Raw genomic sequence first — 20740 nt, forward strand, 5'->3', positions numbered from 1 at the left:
TCTTCCTTCCTGGTCTCGTCACAGGTCTTTCTTGGTCTATACTTTATGCTTTTACTGTTGACATCCTTCCTGAATACTTTACAGTTTGAATATGAGTGTGGGTGTGAGTTCACATGCCAGGAACTATTTATATATTATCTTATCATATCTGACAACACCATTATGAGTTATACATTATTATCCCCATTTTATGGAAAAGGAAATTGAGATTCAGAGGGGTTAAGGGACATGCCCTTCTTTGAACAGCTTGACAGTGCCAGGCCTGAGAGTGGGTGAAAAAAATGCAACAGTAGAATCATCTTTTTAACTAAGCTGTAAGCTCTGTAGCTGGGAATAACAGTAGGTATGGATGTATTCTCCCTCTCAGTTGCTTTTCAGTATATGACCCAAAGGTGAGGGAGATATGTAAATGTTTTTATTAATTTTAAAAAGCATCTTTTTGACAGCAGCCATTTAGGAATATGGGAGATATATAATATATATGATACATATGCATGATATTTTTGTATATATAATTGCGTTATAGTAATATATGTCTAGGAAATCCTATATTTGTAAGATTATACCATAACACACAAAAAATGCATTCTAATCCCCATGTGGTTTAAATATAGCAATTGAGAGTTTTTTAAGCCCAGCTAATTATTTTTTATGATACAGGAACAGTCCAAGGATGTTCCTTGCACATAAATATAAGATCATGCAACAATTGTTCCTTCATAGGGCTTGTGTTGTACAACTCAAGGTTTAACAATCCCATATGGATGCTGCAAACAGATGTGCTTGGTCCTTTTAAAAGACAAAGGCATTTCCCTGAACGACTTCATTTATTTCCTGCTAAAGCAGTCATGCTAATCATGAGTTCCCCTTGCCTTGCAATATTCAAAGGACAGTCTTCTTCTCACGATGAACCAGGAAGAAATATGTTGTATGGAAAATTCGGCTGATAAAATTATCCTAAACTTGAGATGTTTTTAAAGTAGAATCAGTGTGAAAACTGCCTGTCAGCATTCCTCCAAAAAGTTTCCTGAGAAATTTCCACCACCTGAACTGTTTAATCATGACTTTTACTTTCCTTGCATCTTATTTTTTGGCCACTGAAAGGACCTTTGTTTATTTCAGCTGTAGCAAACAGAAGGATTGGCATAACACAGGGCTATTTTAATAATAAACCATGTCCTCCAGAGTCAGAAAGTGATAATTTATTTGTTTCTTTAAATATCTTGTTTTTTTAGAGCAATTTTAAGTTCACAGTAAAATTGAGAAGTACTGATGTCCCATATACTTCCTCCCCGCATACATGCATAACCTCCCCGACTGAAGTGGTATGTTTGTTACAATTGACGAACCTACACTGATATATCATTGCCACCCAAAGACAATAGTCTACATTAGGGTTCACTCTTGGTATTGTACATTCTATGAATTTGGACAAATGTATACGCACATGTATTCACCGTTATAATATCATATAGTTTCGGTGCCCTAAAAATTCTCTGTTCTACACCTATTCATTGTTATTCATTTCTTTCAAAAATCATATAAAGTCAAATTTTCCTTTTAAGGAACCCAGATGTATTAAGGACATCAAAAATAGACTATGTGTGTGCATGCTATTTGCACCATCTTCAGAGAGTTCTGCCTTCTTTACAGACTTTTTCTTCCTACAAGGAAGATTCTAGAAATTGTCTAAGTTTATTTTGTTAGAAAATAAATAAGAACAAATTTGCACACAGATGCCAGCTAAACCCACAGCAGACTTTAAAATACAAAATAGTTCCACATTTTAATTATGCAAAACATCACAAATATGAGACCGTTACACCCAAGGGAAATACACAAATTTAAAAATCTCATCACTTTCCTGACTTTGAGACTTGCACTCTTCTTCCATTTCATGCTGCATCATGTGTTACTGTTTCATCAAAAGCAAACAGTTGTTTCATTTAAATTTTCTTCAATGAGCTTAGTGAGAACAGCTGCAATGCAGTTCTCTCCCCTCACATTGATACTACTGAGAATTCTGTCTTGTTCTGTTTCCACTCTAAACTTGATTAACCATATTTGCAAAACTCTGCTTAGCTACCTGTCTCCATAACTAATTGTTGTTTCCCCCAGGTGAGTAGAAGTTTGGATAAACAACATCAGTATACTTTTTATAGGAAGAACAAATAAGCTACTAATTATGAAGGAAGGAAGGAAGGAAGGAGGGAAGGAAGGAAGGAGGGAGGGAGGGAGGGAGGAAGGAGGGAGGGAGGGAGGGAGGGAAGGGAGGGAGAAAGGAAAGAAGGAAGAAAGGAAGAGAGGGAGGGAGGGAGGGAAGGGGAGGGGAGGGAAGAAGAGGGACAGAGGAAAGGAAAAGAACTTTTTGTAATTGTTTACCCTGATCATTTTTTTCCTTTTTTGGCATGATCCATCAATATAATAGTTATATTATCATTTGCATAAATCAGTTACTCTGGGACAGGAGTCAAGGAAGAGGCAGGAAGTACCTATTAATATTTTTCTCCCCTGGCTTTAGTATATAAACTATGGTGATGAATCTTATAGATGTTACCAATCATAACATTATCTGGCCAAGAAGTACATACTCCCCAAGCTGGAAGGGATAAAGCACCCCATTCCCTGACCCCTTGCTGCCATCATTTTAATAATTGACTTCACTACACTACGTTTCAAACTGGTAACAATTCAACAAACCTTTTTTCTGCAAGAAACAAAGATGTATGGACAATAGTCAAAGAATAATTAAATAACACATTTAAGCTATAATATAAATGCACTCTGCTTTAATAGACTAATCAGATGCTCCTCCATACATTGCACATAGAATTACCATCAATGAGGTAGAACTGCCAAGACTGAATCCTGGAAATCAATTAAAGGAAATGCCAACACTAAATTTACACACAGTTTGGATGTACAGAATTAATCCCTTAATTATCTTTAATTTCACACATCTGGTACTCTTTATTCCTGTAACTTTCCATATACAAAGAATTACTAAAGACATAAACTTCACATTGTTCTCTAAAACAATATAGTTTCTTTAGAGTTGCCTAAAATGCAACTTTGCAAACACATGCCTCTTCGTTGGGGTAACATGTTAAGAAGAGTAGAAATTCATCACCTCTAAAAAATACGGTTATAAAAATCTAGCAATGCAAAAACTTCAGTGTCAAAAGTCATTAACTCTAACACACACCGCCAAACCACTGGTAGCAAGCTATATACACGTGACACCCTTGATCAGAGGTATGTTACCACCTTAGCACATCTTATGTTGTAAAAGGGTCCTTTCTCTGGAAAAAAAATTCTATAGAACAGAAATGTATGCATTTGGGGTCCACTAATTGTGAACAGAAATCTAGGGGCAATACATGCATTCAATATTCATTTCAAGCTTCATCTAATAATAATCCTGTCCTCCCAAGTGAAAGAGATGAAAAAAGTTCCTCCAAGATCCTGTTAATTTTACTGCCTATTGATGAAAAAAGGGAATAAATTAGATCCAATTTAATTAGTTAAATGCCCTTACATAGCTTTTCCAGGAAAATGAGTAAAAAGAGCCCCTGTCCGAAATCTGTAAGACTATTCTTCACACATCATATGCATGGCAGTTTCATTACCAAGAAGCAAAATAATGAAATAAGGTATTGGGATACCCGGTGTCTAGGCCTAGTTTTGCCATTCAGTAACTATATGATAGTATGCCCGGAATTGGTAAGTTCTTGGTCTCGCTGACTTCAAGAATGAAGCCGTGGACCCTTGCGGTGAGTGTTACAGTTTTTAAAGATGGTGTATCCGGAGTTTGTTCCTTCTGATGTTCAGACGTGTCCAGAGTTTCTTCCTTCTGGTGGGTTCGTGGTCTCACTAACTTCAGGAGTGAAGCTGCAGACCTTCACAGTGAGTGTTACAGCTCATAAACCAGGCGTGGAGTGAGCAGCAGCAACACTGACTGTAAAGAGCGAAAGAACAAAGCTTCCACACTGTGGAAAGGGACCCGAACCAGTTTGCCACTGCTGGCTTGGACAGCCTGTTTTTATTCCCTTATCTGACCCCATCTATATCCTGCTGATTGGTCCATTTTACAGAGAGCTGATTGGCCCATTTTACAGAGAGCTGATGGGTCCATTTTGACACAGTGCTGATTGGTGCATTTACAAACCTTGAGCTAGACACAGAGCACTGATTGGTGCGTTTACAAACCTTGAGCTAGACACAGAGCACTGATTGGTGCATTTACAAACCTTTAGGTAGACACAGAGTGCTGATTGGTGCATTTACGATCCTCTAGCTAGACATAAAAGTTCTCCAAGTCCCCACTAGATTAGTTAGATACAGAGTGCTGATTGGTGCATTTACAATTCTCCAGCTAGACATGAAAGTTCTCCAAGTTCCCACCAGACTCAGGAGCCCAGCTGGCTTCCCCTAGTGGATCCCACCTTGGGGCTGTGGGGGCGGAGCTGCTCCTCAGCCTTTGGGTGGTCTATGGGACCGGGCACAGCAGAGCTGGGGCAGCGCCCGTCAGGGAGGCTCCGGAGGCCACCTGGGGCTCAGGCATGGCAGGCTGCAGGTCTGCAGCCCTGCCCGGGGAGGCAGCTGAGGCCCAGCGAAACTTTGAGTGCAGGGTGGGTGGCCCAGCAGTGCTGGGGGAGCCAGCACACCCTCCCCAGCTGCTGGCCCGGGTGATAAGCCCCTCATTGCTCCCGGCCAGTATCGCCCTGGCCCTCCAAATGCGGGGTCCGGGGGAGCCTGTGCCCACCAGGAACTTGTGCTGGTCTGCGAGTGTGACATGCAGCCCCCTGGTTGCCACCCACACCTCGCCATCCACACCTCCCTGCAAGCAGAGGTAGCTGGCTCCAGCCTCTGCAAGCCCAGAGAGGGGCTCCCACAGTGCAGTGGCGGGTTGAAGGGCTCCTCAAGCACCACCAGAGAGGATGCTGAGGCCAAGGAGGCACTGAGAGCCAGCAAGGGCTGCTGGCACATTGTCACGTCTCAGTAGGAAACTTGTTTAATTTCTCTGGGTTTTCATTTGTTTACATTTTGCTAATGGATGGGAATTATATCTGTCTGTCTTGCTTTATTCTGTCTTTCATTCTTTATAATGGTTTCTAAACTCAGTTACTAAACTGTATAAAGGGCAGAAAAATTATATTATAGAACTAATAATGTTATCAACTTCCAATTACATTTCTTTCTATTTCTAATCCATTATTTCCTTAAGGTCACTGGTGACACACAATCATTACTAAGCAACATAGACAGCTTGGCAGCAGCACAGGCAAACGTGAGCCAGATTGTCCAGTATGTATATCTACTGATGCAATTAATCAAGCTGGCAGACCTTCCTGGGAAAACAAGTGTCTACATCGAGAAAATGGCATGTATGTGTTTAACAGTGATTTCCAAGCAGCTCTCCTGGTTGATATCAGATGAGTGACTAAAGCAGGGTTAAGCAAACCTTTTCTGTAAAAGTCCAGATAACAAATACTTCAGGCTTTGCAGGTCTTTGTCACAGCAACTCAACATAGGCACTGTAGTACAAAAGCAGCTATAGACAATATATAAATGAATAAGCAATACATAAATTAATAAGCAATGAATAAAGTGTTCCACTAAAACTTTACTTGTGGTCACTGATATTTGAATTTCATATACTTTTCACATGTCATGAAATATTCTGCTTCTTTTTATATTTTCCAACTTTAAAAAATATAAAAACTATTCTTAGCCATTGGGCATACAAAAGCAAGTATTATCCTTGATTTAGCCCAAGGGCCTTAGTTTGCCAATCCTTAGATGAATATTAAGAAATTATAGAGATTATTTATGTGCAACCTGTTGAGATTTCTGCTTGGGTTATATTGCTTGATTATTAATTGTTCTCAGCACTGATTACCCTTTGTAATGCATGATGACTGTGGATCGGGGACACTGCATGAAGTGAATACATGAGAAAGGAAATCTCCCCTGTGTTACTGAGGGAGAGAGACAAGCAGTGGAGTGCATTGAGTTCTAAACCAGGTGGCATGTGCTCTGATACACAGAACCACCATGAAATTGGAGGAAAGATAAAGGCAGGAGCCCAGACGTAATCAAGGCAATGCCACACCGTCTACAAATGAAGCACATCATTCTCTCATCTTACAGAGCTTATCTAATACATCAACAGTCACCTCTTTCCAAACTGGCTTGACAGGTTTTGGGGGCTCCCTGACTACAGCCAATAGTAACATTCTAACATGAACACTGTCTTGTCTCTAATACCCTTTGGAAATTGCAAATACTTCTCAAAGAATTAACTCTGTAAGTGGCCAATGTTAGTTTTGACCAGGTTATTTTACTTGGTGCTTGGAGCAAACAGGAACAGCAGGTAGAGGTGGAAGGTGATTAGTCATTCAGGGAGGAGAAAGAAGGTCAAAAATGGGAAGCAAGCACCTAAGCTTTGTCAGTTTCAGAGTTTAAGCTAACTGGATTCCTACCATTCATTCTACAGTATTTACTGGGCTCCTGCTGAATTCAAAGTGTTTGGCAAACAGAGCCTTTACCTTCACTATGCTTACAAACAGATAAACATGGCTAAGGCATTCTTTCTGTGTTCATTCATAACAGCTAACATCAAATAAAGTCAATTGTACTCTAGTAAGAAAACCAAAGTTAATTAATAATTTCTGCAGTATACATTTTCATTCAAAGCAACCCATAATGAAACCTGCAGTATGATGATATACTTAGCTGAGTGCCTAACAGATGACTTTTCTACATTTGTAACCAGAATACCTTGGTTATTTAATACTAATATAATAGTTGTAATGGTTCATCCATCTTGTATAATAAGGAAAATACATAAGAGGAATAATCCCAATCTGAGTTTGGCAGGAATTCCTACTATTTGCTTCACTAATATTTTGTAGTAAGAATAAAGCTTAACACATTCTCTGTGGAACATTCAACTCATTAAAATACACAACAATTACCATGTTGCCACTAACAGTGGAAAGACAGATCAATTGGAAATTCCTAAAAATTTAGGGTAACACCAGGTATGAAATAAACTTTAGAGTCAGATGGGCCCAGATATGAGTCCCAGCTCAGTGGTCTAACAACAGTGAGACCCTGGGCAACTGATGTCCACTTCCAAAACCTAAGTTTCCTCATCTGCAAAACAAGGGTAGGAATTCTTACCCATAAGTGGTTGCGAGCATTCCATGACATGCTGTCTGTATGACTGCTTAGGACAGTGTCTAGCACAGAGAAGGCTTCCAATCAATGTCAGTTCTTCTTAAGAGACTGTATGTTCTATAGGAAAGCCTTGAAAGTAGGACTAGAACTCATAGTCACCGGCTTTTGGGTTAACAGAGGTTATTTAGCAATCCTCTTTCCCCTACTTCAAGTAAGCAGGCCTAGAGAAACAAATTCAGGGATTTTTTTTTTTTTTTTGTAACTGAGGACCTAGCAATGATTCTGTCTATATTTGAATACTGTCATTTACTATAACTATTTGACCTTGCAAGTATTAAAAAAAAAAACACTTTTTATGCCTCAGTCTTATCTTTAAAACCAAAATAATAGTAGTACCTAACTCTTAGACCCTTAGGGTTATTGTGTAGAAATATTTATATATCCACATATATATATAGCTTGGTACCAATAATAACCCCAAGTAAGTACGTGTTAGCCATTATGATTAACTTTGACATGCTGGACATTAATAATAAGTACATACTAAAAGCATAATGATGCTAAAAGATTTAGAAGGTATAGGGGAGTCAGCCCAGTATATAAAGAAAGCAAGATTTATTCACTTAAGAAATCATTATTAAGTATTACCATGTGCCACAGCGTGTGTGTGTGTGTGTGTGTGTGTGTGTGTGTGTGTGTGTTTGGCCTTCAAGGTTAGGGGATACACATATAATATACACCTATAAAGTTATTTGCTTGGCTTTTGAATTTTAAATAACTCTCTGTTATAAAGTTACACTATTTATAGCATAAATAAAGACACCTTTTGCCTCTTTCTCTTAAAATCCGAAGGCAGAGAAAAACAACTCAGTTTATTGAGTTGTGTTTTCTTAGTCATAGTACCATCATAGATATGTTCCTTTAGTTAGTTCTGTAGGAGTCCTCCCTCTTCCATGTCTCACCTTAGCTTTGGATGGAGGTTGTACCATCCCATTCTCACTATGTCATATAGGATGTAGCTCATTGAAGAAGTCCCTATACCTGGAAACTGCACTTAAATGTACCTTCTATAAAGGATCTAAAGTTCCATTTAAGACAATGGGTAGCTACAGGCCAAGAGGAAACTGAAATAATTCTTAAAAACCCAAACCTAATATACTATGACAGACTCAGATTTCGGAAGTGTAAGCTCCAGTTTATACTAAATAATGAAAGCAGATTGTCCTTAAAGAAGCTGTCACTTTAGTTATTGCTTTTCAGGGCTGGGGAGTGGTAAGGTGGACTTGTAATATGTTTTATTCAAGTCATCACTTAAGACTTAAAATATCTTTTTGCTAAAGATGACTAAATAAAAAATGAAACATGAAAGCTAATATTCGGATACCAGGTGCAGTGGCTCACACCTGTAATCGCAGCAATTTGGGAGGCCGAGGCAGGAAGATCACTTGAGGCCAAGAGTTCAAAACCAGCCTGGGAAACATAGTGAGATCCTATCTCTACAAAAAGTTTAAAAATTAGCCAGGGGCAGTGGCGCATGCCTGTAATCCCAGCTACTCTGGAGGCTTTGGTGATAAGATAGCTTGAGCTCAGGAGTTTGAGGTTTTAGTGGGCCATGATTAAAGCACTGCATTCCAGCCTGGGCAACAGAGTGAGACCCTGTCTCTCAAAAACAGAAACAAAAATAAAAACCTAAGTTTCGGTCAAGGTGGCAATTGATCAAAGTGGCACTATGGTGAATCCAATTCAATCTATGCACTCACTAGCTTACAGCAGCTGTGCTCCCTCTCATTACTTTCCAGACGAAGTCCAGAGCTCTGTTAGACTTCTTTGGATGTGAGACTCAAGGGACAGTGAAAGTTACCTCCCTAGGGTTTCATTGCTTGATGAACCCTTCATCCTAACTTGCCCTGTGGTAGTAGCAGAAGCAGAAGGTCCTAGCTCTCCCAGATCACAGACACTCACTTTCTGGTGACCTGTACAGCCACTTCCCATAGGACTGATTCTTTCCTTCACCACATGACACCAAGATGCCTCTTGAGCCCACTTTCTCCCTTAGGCTAAAGGAAGCTTTCCTAGATTATAGTTTGAAATTGTCAACACATAAAAGAACTAATTACATGCTCCCATCAAGAAAACACTTCCTACTTTCTCACAGTTATAGGAGGTAAACTAATTAAATATTTTCTACAGAATAAAGGAGTTTTGTTTGTCTTTCTTGCAAATGACGAATTCTCTGCAAAGAAGAAAAAAAAAGTCATCTCTAGAGAAGCTCTCTCTGGTTAGACATTTGTTCACAGCAATTAAAAGGGGACTCTGGCTGACCAGGAAGAATCCAACTGGGGAAAATTACAAACCACATATTAACTACAGTGGTGTCACAGTGCATTTTGGCATCCTTGTTTCAAAAGCAAAAACCAAAAAGCCACTCTTTTTGTTTTTTTGTTTTTGTTTTTCCTTGGAAAGCTTGCATTAATTCAGGAGGGTAACTTAATATCCATGACATTCTAACATTGAGAGAAAACAGGAGATAATCTTTTCCTAAAGTCCCAACAGAAATCAGATTGTGAATATGTGCTTATGTGCAAAGGACTTCATCTGGAAAGTAATGAGCGGGAGCACAGCTGCTATAAGCAAGTAAGTGCATAGATTGAATTGGATTCACCATAGTAATTAGTCTAAACTAGTATAGAGGAAGGACTAGAAAGAGAAGCAGCAGGCAAACACTAAGGTCGGCACTTAGAGGTTCTATTTCTCCATGACAGAAAAAGTCAGAACAAAATCCAGAGACATTTCAGAATAGAACCTCCAACAGGCAGTTGTCATTCTGATACAGGCCACGGTTGAGAGGAAGGGGATGGGCAGGTGATGAAAGCCTGATTGATCCTATTATTCAGTCCTGGAATTGGCAGGGAGAAGAATGATTGGCCTTCTTGAGTATATTCTCAAGAAGTAGCTCATATTCAAGGGTACGTAAGCTGTGATGGAAGAGGGAAATAAGGCAATACAACTGAAATATTCTGTATTCACATCGTAAGTCAGATGGAGGAGGAGGTTAAAGCAAGGCCCCTTTTGTTATGTGCAGGACTCCTCACCAACCAATACCCAGGCCCTGCTGCAAGTTAGCGCAGTCTCTCGACTGATTTTCACTGCCATCTGAACCTGTCTACTTCTCTTTTAAGGCCATATTAACGTATCATCATAACAGACAATTATCTACCTATGGTCACAGCCCTGACTTTTGGGGGAAAAGCTACAAGGCCTACTGATAGGATTAGGAGCAACCCAACTCAGTAAGAGTGAGTCAGGCAGATAGAATGATGTTTCAGAAGAGAAACTCCAATAAGAAGGAGCTCAATTCCCATGGTTTGGCAAAAGGCAGCAAACAAAATGATCGTAGTATTTTCTTGATTTGATGTGGCCATGAATTGTGAAATGTGCCACTTTTAATATCAGCTTTTCAGGATAGCAGGGTGAAGGGGAGGGAGCCACCCAATTAAAAATATACATCATTTGTAACATATTTTCTAATTTCAGAAATATTTTTTAAAATATGCATCTTAGAATGAGAAAATAAAGTACAGTTGACCCATAAATAAAATAGGTTTGAACGGTGTGAGGCCCACCTATTCACTGATTTTGTTTTCAATAAATACATTGGAAAATGTTTTAGAGATATGTGGCAATTTGAAAACAACAGACAACTGTATAGCCTAGAAATACTGAAAAATTAAGAAAAAGACATGTTGTGAATGCATAAAATATATGTCTATTTTATCATTAAATACTATAAAATATATATAAATTTTTAAAAGTTAAAATTTATCAAAACTTACACACAAACACAGACCTTACACAGGGTCTGTGTGTCATTTGCAGTTTAGAGAAAGGTAAACAAATGTAAAGATGCAGTATTAACTCACAGTTGTATAAAATTAACTGTAGTACATATTGCACAACTGTAATCATTTCATAGCCACCTCCCATTGCTACTGGGGTGAACTCAAGTGTTGCAAGCATTGGCTTCAAATGAGGAGTGACCCTGAGCAGTGCATCTCTCCAGTAAACTGTATATTGCAGTAAAAAGTGATCTCTTGCAGTTCTCACATATTTTTCATCATTTATACAGTATCTTAAATCTTGAATAACAACACCATGGTTCCCATATGTACCACCACTAGTGATGCTGGAAGTGTTCCCAAGAAGTGGAAAAGAGTCATGGCATTACAAGAAAAAGCTGAATTTCTTGATATGTACCATAGAGTGAGGTCTGCAGCTGCAGTCGCCCTCCATTTCAGACAGATAATTCATCTTGTAAATAGATAGCATAAATTCACAATTGATAAATACAGTACATTACTATAAATGTATTATTATAAATACTTTCCTTAACATTTTCTTCTCTTTATCTTACTTTATTGTAAGAATATAGTATATAATACATGTAACATACAGAACATGTGTTACTCTATTGTTTATGTATGTAACGGTAAGGCTTCCAGTCAACAGTAGGCTATTAGTGGTTAAGTTTTTGGGAAATCAAAAGGTACATGCAAATTTTTGACTGCATGAGGTAACAGTGTCCCTAATCCCCTCTTTGTTCAAAGGTCAACTGTAATTACATCCACAAAATAAGAGATTAAGTGCAATAGCCAAGGGAAATTGGGTTCATTCTCTCATTTATTTACTTTTCCTATATGCCAGGCTCCTGCTGTGTTCTGGAATTACAAAGCTGAAGAAAGGAAAGCCTAGAGGTGAAGACAGACATGTAAACAAATTTAAAAGGGATCTCTGAAAGACAGTGCAACTCAGTGGTTCAAAACCTTGGTTCTAGGTGTGCCATTTATTAGCTGGGTTTCAGGGTGTTACTAAACCTGTATGTTCCTGTTTCATCAGCTACAAAATGAAGGGGGTAATAACTGTACTTATCCTTGTAAAGCCATAGGAAGAATTAAATTAGTCAATGTATGTAAAATGCTTAATGGTTTTGGACACATAATAAAAGTTGTCTCAATATTGCTATGTAAAGGATGCAATAGGATTAGAGCCTATAACCGTGGATGGAAAGAGTCCAGGGAAGTCCTTGCCAAAGAGGTGTGAAGAAAGATTGAAGGAATAAGAATTCATTAGGCAGATGAGAGAGCGAAAGATTTTATTGTCGTAGGCCATGAGAAAGCATGTCACATTTTAGGAACCTAAAAGAGAAGATGGGATCCAGCAAATGAGACGAACTAGATAAGGTTACTTTGGATCATGAGATGATTTTGTATTAGAGTAGTTTGGATGTAGACAACAAAATCAGATTCTTGCCAACTTAAGCCAAAGAGAAGAAGAATAAGGAAAAGATGCTTTATGAAAAGGAAGTGGATGGCATACAGAAGCAAAGAAAACATTGAATGAGCATGTTTTCAGAAAAAATCAAGGATAGATAAACAAATTTAGGTAAAATAGTAATCCCCCCTTACCCTTAAGAGATACATCTGAAGATCCCAGGTGTATGCCTGATACCATGGATAGTACCAAACCCTAATTATGCTATGTTTATTCTTATACATGCATACCTATGTTAAGGTTTTTATATACATATATATATATATTTTTAAACCCCCAAGACAGCAGATTGAAGGCATTGTTAGCATACCTCTCCCACTTGGAAAGACAAAATAGTATGGAGAGATTCACACTGTGAACTTTTTTCCAAGAAGCAACACAGGAACTTAACAGGAAAACAGCTGAAAGAAACCACACATGCTTTGAAAGCAGCAGTGGGCTGCATCCTACACCATGAGCCAGTCAAAAAACTGAGTCCCAAGAGTATGACATGGGAATAAACTGCCTCTGGGATATACATTCTCATCAGAGAACCTATCAATCCAGGCCATAGGGAAGGCCTTAACCTCCTGTCCAGCACAGGAGCTGATTTGGTGAGCAGTGGGGAGTATATGAGGAGTGGCATTAGGACATGCTTTGCATGTATTCCCAGTTGCTAGTGAGGATAGAGGGAAGCCATTCCTGATCCTACCTCATAGGGAATCTCCCAGAAGTTGGCCAGGTAGCACAGGCGGTAGTCAGAGGTTGAAAGAAGCTCGCAATTGAGATTCACAATATTATCTTGAGTGGGGAGAAACTTCCTTGGCCAGAACTGAAGGGTGAGTGAGAAGTGTGCTACAGCCACAAATGCAAAAGCTGGGTGGCAGACCAAGAGGCACCTGGCCTGAAAGTCCCAGTTACTGTCTCCCTAGCGAGTGTTTATGGCATGGGGCACTTTTGGGTTCTGAGCACAGACTGCCTGGAACCTATTATTGTATTGCTGTCTATCTCTTTTCTCAGGTCTAGTGGTAATTTGGGAGCTCTAGAATTAGATGCATATATATTTTGGATTGTAATATCTTCTTGTTGCGTGAATCATTCTGTCATTATATTCTATCATTATATAATGTAATAATCTTTGCCTTTTTTTTTTAACTATTATTGCTTTAAAGTAAGCTACTCCTCCTTGCTTTGCTTTCTATTTGGATGAAATATCTTTTTCCTGTCCTTTACCTTGAATCTATAAGAATCCTTACATGTTAGGTGAGTCTCTTGAAGACAGCAGATATTTCGCTTGTGATTTTTTAATCCATTTTACCAATCTGTATCTATTAAGTGGAGCATTTAGACCATTTATGTTCAATATTAATATTGAGATTCAAGGTACTGTGCCAGTCATTTTGTTGATTGTTACCTAGCTACTTTGTTTTTTGTTTTGTTTTGTTTCATTTTGTTTTTGTTTTCTAGACCATGTGGGTCTGATGCTTTCAAGAGGTTCCATTCTGGTGAATATTGACCTTTTGTTTCAAGATTTAGAACTTCTCTCAGCATTTCTTGTAGAAGTCGTCTGGTAGTGACAAATTTCCTCAACATTTCCTTGTCTGAGAAAGATCTTATTTCTTCATTTATAAAACTTAGTTTTGCTGGATACAAAATTTTGTTGTTGCTGTCTCCCTAGTGAGTATTTATGGCATGGGGCACTTTTGGGTTCTGAGCACAGACTGCCTGGAACCTAGCTAGCTGCTGCTGGCAGAATGCTGCTGGAGTAAGAACTGTCTTGCTACAAGTGTGGGAGATAACCAGGAGGTCCTGAGTCTGTCCATAGAACCAGTTCATTGCTACTATACCTGGCATTTGAGAAAGCAAACACATTAAGGCTATTTATAACCAAGGAATTTTGCAAAGTCTATGTTACTCCCCTGCCACCCCATCACAGCTGGTGCTATTACCCACTGCTAGGAGACTTGAGGACAGGTCACATTACTGGCCTCGTTAGAGATTTAGATATCCAAACAGAAGAAGCTCAAAGAACTCCTGGGAGATAAATTGCTAAAAGGATATCACCAAGGTATATATTCATCAGGCTATCTAAAATCAACATGAAAGAAAGAGTTCTAAGAGCAGTGAGACAAAAGCATCATGTAACTTATAAAGGAAAACTTATCAGACTAACAGCAGAATTCTCAGCAGAAACCTTACAAGGCCGAAGGGCTTTGGGTCCTATCTTTAGCCTCCTTAAACTGAATTACTGTAAGCCCAAAATTTTGTATCTAGCAAAACTAAGTTTTATAAATGAAGAAATAAGATCTTTCTCAGACTAGAAAATGTTGAGGAAATTTGTCACTACCAGATGACTTCTACAAGAAATGCTGAGAGGAGTTCTAAATCTTGAAACAAAAGGTCAATATTCACCAGAATGGAACCTCTTGAAAGCATCAGACCCACATGGTCTAGAAAACAAAAACAAAATGAAACAAAACAAAACAAAAAACAAAGTAGCTAGGTAACAATCAACAAAATGACTGGCACAGTACCTTGAATCTCAATATTAATGTTGAACATATGTGGTCTAAATGCTCCACTTAATAGATACAGATTGGTAAAATGGATTAAAAAATCACAAGCGAAATATCTGCTGTCTTCAAGAGACTCACCTAACATGTAAGGATTCTTATAGATTCAAGGTAAAGGAGAGGAAAAAGATATTTCATCCAAATAGAAAGCAAAGCAAGGAGGAGTAGCTTACTTTAAAGCAATAATAGTAAAAAAAAAAAAAAAAAAAAGGCAAAGATTATTACATTATATAATGACAGAATATAATGATAGAATGATTCACGCAACAAGAAGATATTACAATCCAAAATATATATGCATCTAATTCTAGAGCTCCCAAATTACCACTAGACCTGAGAAAAGAGATAGACAGCAACACAATAATAGTAGGGGACTTCAACATTCACTGACAGCACTAGGAAGATTATCTAGGCAGAAAGTCAGCAAAGAAACAATGAACTTAAACTTCAGTCTAGAATAAACAGACGTAACAGATATTTACAGAACATTCTACCCAAGAACTGCAAAATATACAATCCTCTCATCAGTATATAAAACATTCTCCAAGATAGAGTATACAATAGGACACAAAACAAGTCTTAATAAATTTTAAAAATTGAAATAATATCAATATGATTTTATAGAAGCTGCAAAAAATATTAATACCAAGCAATATACTTAACCAAGGAAATGAAAGATTGCTACAAGGAGAACTACGAAACACTGCTTATGGAGTAGAAAGAACAATACCATGCAAATGACCGTACTAGACAAAGCAAACTGTAGATTCAATGGAATTCCTGTCAAAACAGCAACATCATTTTTCAGAGAATTAGAAAAAAACAACCATGAAATTCATATGGAATCAAAGAAGAGCCCAAATAACCAAAATAATCCTAAGCAAAAAGAACAAATCTGGAGGCATCACATTACCTGACTTCAAATTATATCACAAGACTACAATTACCAAAACAGCTTTATACTGGTATAGACACATAGACCAATGGAACAGAACAGAGAACGAGAAATAAAGCCAAATACTTACAACCAACTGATCATCAATGAAGCATATAAAATATAAATTGGGGAAGGGATACTCTATTTAATAAATGGTTGTGGGAAACTGGATAGCCACATGTAGAAAAATGAAACTGGATTCCTGTATTTTACCATATTAAGAAAATCAATTGAAGATGGATTGTAGACTTAAATCTATGACCTAAAAACATAAGAATCTAGAAGACAACCTAGGAAAAAACTCTTCTTGGCATTGGCCTGTTAAAGCAAACTAAATATGACCTGAGAAGGACTCTGCATTTCTATATTTGAGTCCTTGTGGATGAACTGCAACCTAGCTTTTAATAGGTAGACAAAATTGAAAACCTAACTTAGGAGTATGTGCCTGTAACAATAGCTGAGTCTTGGCCAATCTGAGCAGCTGTACTTTAACCATTCATACACTGCTGAGTGTTCAAATTGTGTAGAAATAAGGCAAACACCGAGCTATAACCAATCCAGCCATTCTGTAGCTCACTTCCAATTTCTGTACATCATTTCCCTTTTTTTGTCTATAAATCATCTTTCACCATGTGGCTGCACTGGAGTCTCTGTGAATCTGCTGTGATTATGGGAGTTGCCAATTCACCAATTGTTCATTGCTCAATAAAATTCCTTTAAATTTAATTTGGCTAAAGTTTTTCTTTTATCAGATGGTGTCAGAAGCAGGATCTGAAGGAGAGCTTCTAGTGACCCCCAGGAGCACTGAGTGAACAAGCAAGGTGCCTGCAGGACCCACTTGTGTCCATTGATGTCTCAGAATAGCTGGGGATCATGAGTTAAGTGCTCTCTTGGATTTCAGAGCCACATATTTGTGTTTTGAGCTATTCGAGTTTCTTTGAGCAAATTTCTGATCCAAACTGGGCTTGGAAGTTGTCACAGCAACTAGGCTGGGTCCAGGAATCGATTTGATCTGGGAATTAACTGGTTTGGATCCAGTTAGAGACCTCTTACATCTGACTGGGTCAGAAAGGAACTGCTAGTAAGCAGTAATATTGCAGGAGTTATAAAATTTGGCTTTTGAAAATTCACAGGGATTTTTGTGTCCTACCCCTTTGTTTCATTTTTCTTGCATGCCCAAGTAGGAAAAATTATTGGCTAAGTTAATTAGGAGAACCTAAGAGTAAAGCCAATATTTTAGGTAAAATGGAATCCTTAATCTCTTGAAAACTGAGTTCCTTCTGGTCTATACATTAGGTCTAGGATGCAGCAAAGTCTTGTAGAAATGGTAAAAGCTTACTAAAGATAACTTACAGTGGAACATTCTGAATGAACTACAATGCACTGAAGTACATTTAAAAATGAGGGCTCTCGATAAAGTCCCTTTTGGCTAAGAACAGGTTTGGCCCTATGAGATGTTAACTGTTATTCTCTTTGGATTAATATGCCTTACACTCTTTGCTGATGGCTAAGGGTTACAGGATTAGGCACGTACAGGATCACTGGACATGGGGAGCTCTTTCCTTCCTAAAAGGGGAAACTTGAGAGCTGATGGTACTGCTGGAAAAGATCCCATCACAACCAACAAGCAGCCACTTGAACTTTTCAGTGTTGCTGCAATGGGTGGATCTTTCTCTGGCCTCTCTGAGGTCTTCACTTCCCCACCCTGCAACAGGTAGTGCTTTTTTTTTTCTATCTTTTTTTTTCATTACTCAGGGCAACCATATTGCCTAGAGACCACATGTTGAAACTCCTAGACAGAGGTTGGATTAAAGATGGCAGGGCCCATCTGAGGGTAAATTTAAGCCTTGCCATTTGATATTGGGTGCTAAACAGAGTGGCAAATGTCTGTGTCTTGTCACATGAATTTTTCTCTGGCCAGAATGAAAAAAGATAATTTTGTTTTATGATATGGCTTGGTCCCCCAGGGGATGGTGCAGCAAGTCAGGTCACTAGGGCTGCTCAGGGAAGTAAAACCCAGAAGCCTGGCATGCTGGCAAAAGGGTAATAATTTCTTACCAGTCAGACTTCTGGCCTCCATATCTCTCTCTCTGTGCAAACCAGTTAAATGAATGATAAAAATCACTGTTTATCTGTTCTGTACAGTTTGGATTAATACAAAAAAAAAAACTGAGTCTGGTCTTAAGCTATAGTGAATCTGGTGTGCTTTGTGTGGCTTTCTATATTGTTCTGTCACAAAGAGGGGTGGGTACCTTGAGATAAAATGTGTGCCTAGAACCACATATGCCTGCTGTTCAAGACAGCCTAACAAACTGGTCAGTATGTCCTTGAAAGCTTGACCTTGTAACCATGTGGTGGTGCTTTCTCTTTTCACAATGGTGGCCTGGGTTTGGGTTTCAATCCCTAGCTTAGGGGATGAGTCTTTCTAATTGGTATTTCATGACCTTTGCCGTTTTAAAATTATGTTCCTCTCCACAAACTATCTTGAATTTTCCTGTCTCAAAGCACCTGTGAGGTTACTTTCAATAAAGCTGAAAATCCAGAAATGTTGACCATTTGGCCTGGGTAAAGTCAAGCAATAAGAATGTTTAAAAGGACTTTATTAAAGAGAGCTATGGTTAAAAGTCAGCTTAATTAAAAGTGGATATTCAGGCTCGAACAACCTGAGACTCCTTGGAAAAAACAGGAGGCACCAGAGACCCTTTCCTGGAGCTGTTTTTCCAAGGACTCTATCCAAAAGCCAATAATCCAATTAAGAAAATTAAAAACTGGCAAATGAAAAATTTTACAACTACTGTAGTAATCTTCTTCTGTCTAGGTAAATTTATATATGTATTGTGTATGTAATGTTTATATGTGAAAGAGTTTTAACTAATTGGTTTAATAATAATAAGTGCTTAAGTCAAATATTTTGTCAGAAATGTAAAAAGTATAATGACTTTTATTTACTTCTTGTAACTTTAGTAATCTTTGGGAAATACAGTTTAAAAGATTATTGGTAAAATTAAAATGTCTTCAAAAGTGTAAATATTTGGTTTAAATTATGCAGGTCAGATGTTAAGCTTGCTAAATGCTTTAAGGTATTAAACTGTTTCTTTGACTTTTGAAAATTGTTCAATTTATTTTGGAGGCATTAAATTCTAAATAAGCCCTGGGAACATGTGAAATTAACCATGCCTCTTAGCTATGCAAAGAAGGCATAAAAGAAAAGAGATTGTATATAAGGAAGGATCTTGTATGGTAAATTCTTGTCCTAAGGCTAAAGGAAAATGACTGGTTGTTTAAAAGAGAGATGTTTAGGACAAGTCAGAAAGTTCAAACACGTCATAGATGGTCAACGTAAGCCCATTTATAAAAGGATTTATAAAAGAACATTTATGCACCAAGAGTGAAAGTTACTAAGCATTATCATTATAAAAAGTAATTGGGACTACTGAAAAAATAGGTTTGCATGCAAGATGTGTGAGGAGAATGAAATGTGTTTTTTGTAAGAGATTATAAGAAGGCATGAGAATGTACATTTTTGCCTAGTTTAAAGGGTTAAATGATTGTGTTAAATTAAATAAAGCTGAAGGTTAAAACAAGATGTGGAAGGTTTGTAAAAATTAACCTTGTAAAAGAAATTCTATGTGTGAAAATATTGACTAAATTTAGAAGGGTATTATTTGGTTTTACTGTAAATTGAACATCAAAATAAAAGCACAACAGAGCTTTCTTAAAGCACTAATCTGCTCTTTAACAAAAATTTATAAAGGGTTATAAAAGGTTTATAAAAATCTTGCCATATGATAAAACTGATTAATATTGGGTAGATTTGTCTATGAGGTTTTATTAAAAATTGGGATTGACATTAATAGTCTGCTAATGCAAGGGTGAAATTTGGCTTTCTCTCTTTAACAAGATTTTCATGTAGATAAGATAATGAAAGATTTTGTTTGCCTTTTAAATATACTACAAAAGGGAAAAAATGATGGAAAGACAAAAGACAGATGGTTTGGAAAGCTAAGTCTTCCTTTTATCAACGAGTAAAGGTTTTTGCCTTTTTAAACATTTCTGACTCATCATTTTGACTAAATGAATGACTTATGGTGACATGGAATTCTAGTTCATAATATCAAGTGTTTTAAATCTTTAACATATTTAATAGGCTCCCCAAAATCCAATTTCAGCTTCAAAATGGTCTTTTTTGACCCTTTAACTTTGGAATGCTACAGAGGGCATCCAAAAGACAGGTAAGCATCCAAAAGGGAGGTAAACAGCATTATTTAACATGTTAAGTTACATGGGAAATATTGTCAAAATAAAAATAATGTTTAGTCTTCAGGCTATATTTTAGTGAATGATATTAATATATGTTCTAAAATTGTATGGGATTTCTAAAATCATAATATGTCTGAGTATATGCTATCAGTCATGATTATAGTTATTATGTTAAGTTATTGTACACTATAGAAATAACCAAATTTCCTTGTATAAAACTGTTAACCCAAGTAGAACAAAAAAATTAATTAAATATCAAGAAAATACTTTGCCAGATTTTCATTTTAAACTAGCCTATACTGAAATTGTTTACATATACAATTTGAACTCCATGGTCTAAGTCAACTTACCTATAATGACCCACTAGTTATCAGCGCTATGCACCTAAATTGGAGAAACAACTGGTATTCAAGAGGATATAAGTCCAGCATTAAGTATGTACCCATGGAGAACCAGGGCACCCTCCTTGTCCTTCCTG

The 20740-nt window shown here is 37.6% G+C and overlaps 1 protein-coding gene across 1 annotated transcript in view; it reads right to left on the bottom strand.

The window, feature by feature from the left end:
- TSPAN8 (tetraspanin 8) overlaps positions 1-18078 on the bottom strand; it is an 88351-nt gene extending 70273 nt beyond the window's left edge. The window contains exon 1 of the mRNA XM_050746632.1: positions 18061-18078. The gene's annotated coding sequence lies outside the window, so the exon portion shown is untranslated. The remainder of the gene's footprint in view (positions 1-18060) is intronic.
- Between the last annotated feature and the right edge of the window lie 2662 nt (positions 18079-20740).

The sequence above is a fragment of the Macaca thibetana genome, chromosome 11, assembly GCF_024542745.1.
Source record: "Macaca thibetana thibetana isolate TM-01 chromosome 11, ASM2454274v1, whole genome shotgun sequence".
Lineage (NCBI taxonomy): Eukaryota > Metazoa > Chordata > Mammalia > Primates > Cercopithecidae > Macaca > Macaca thibetana.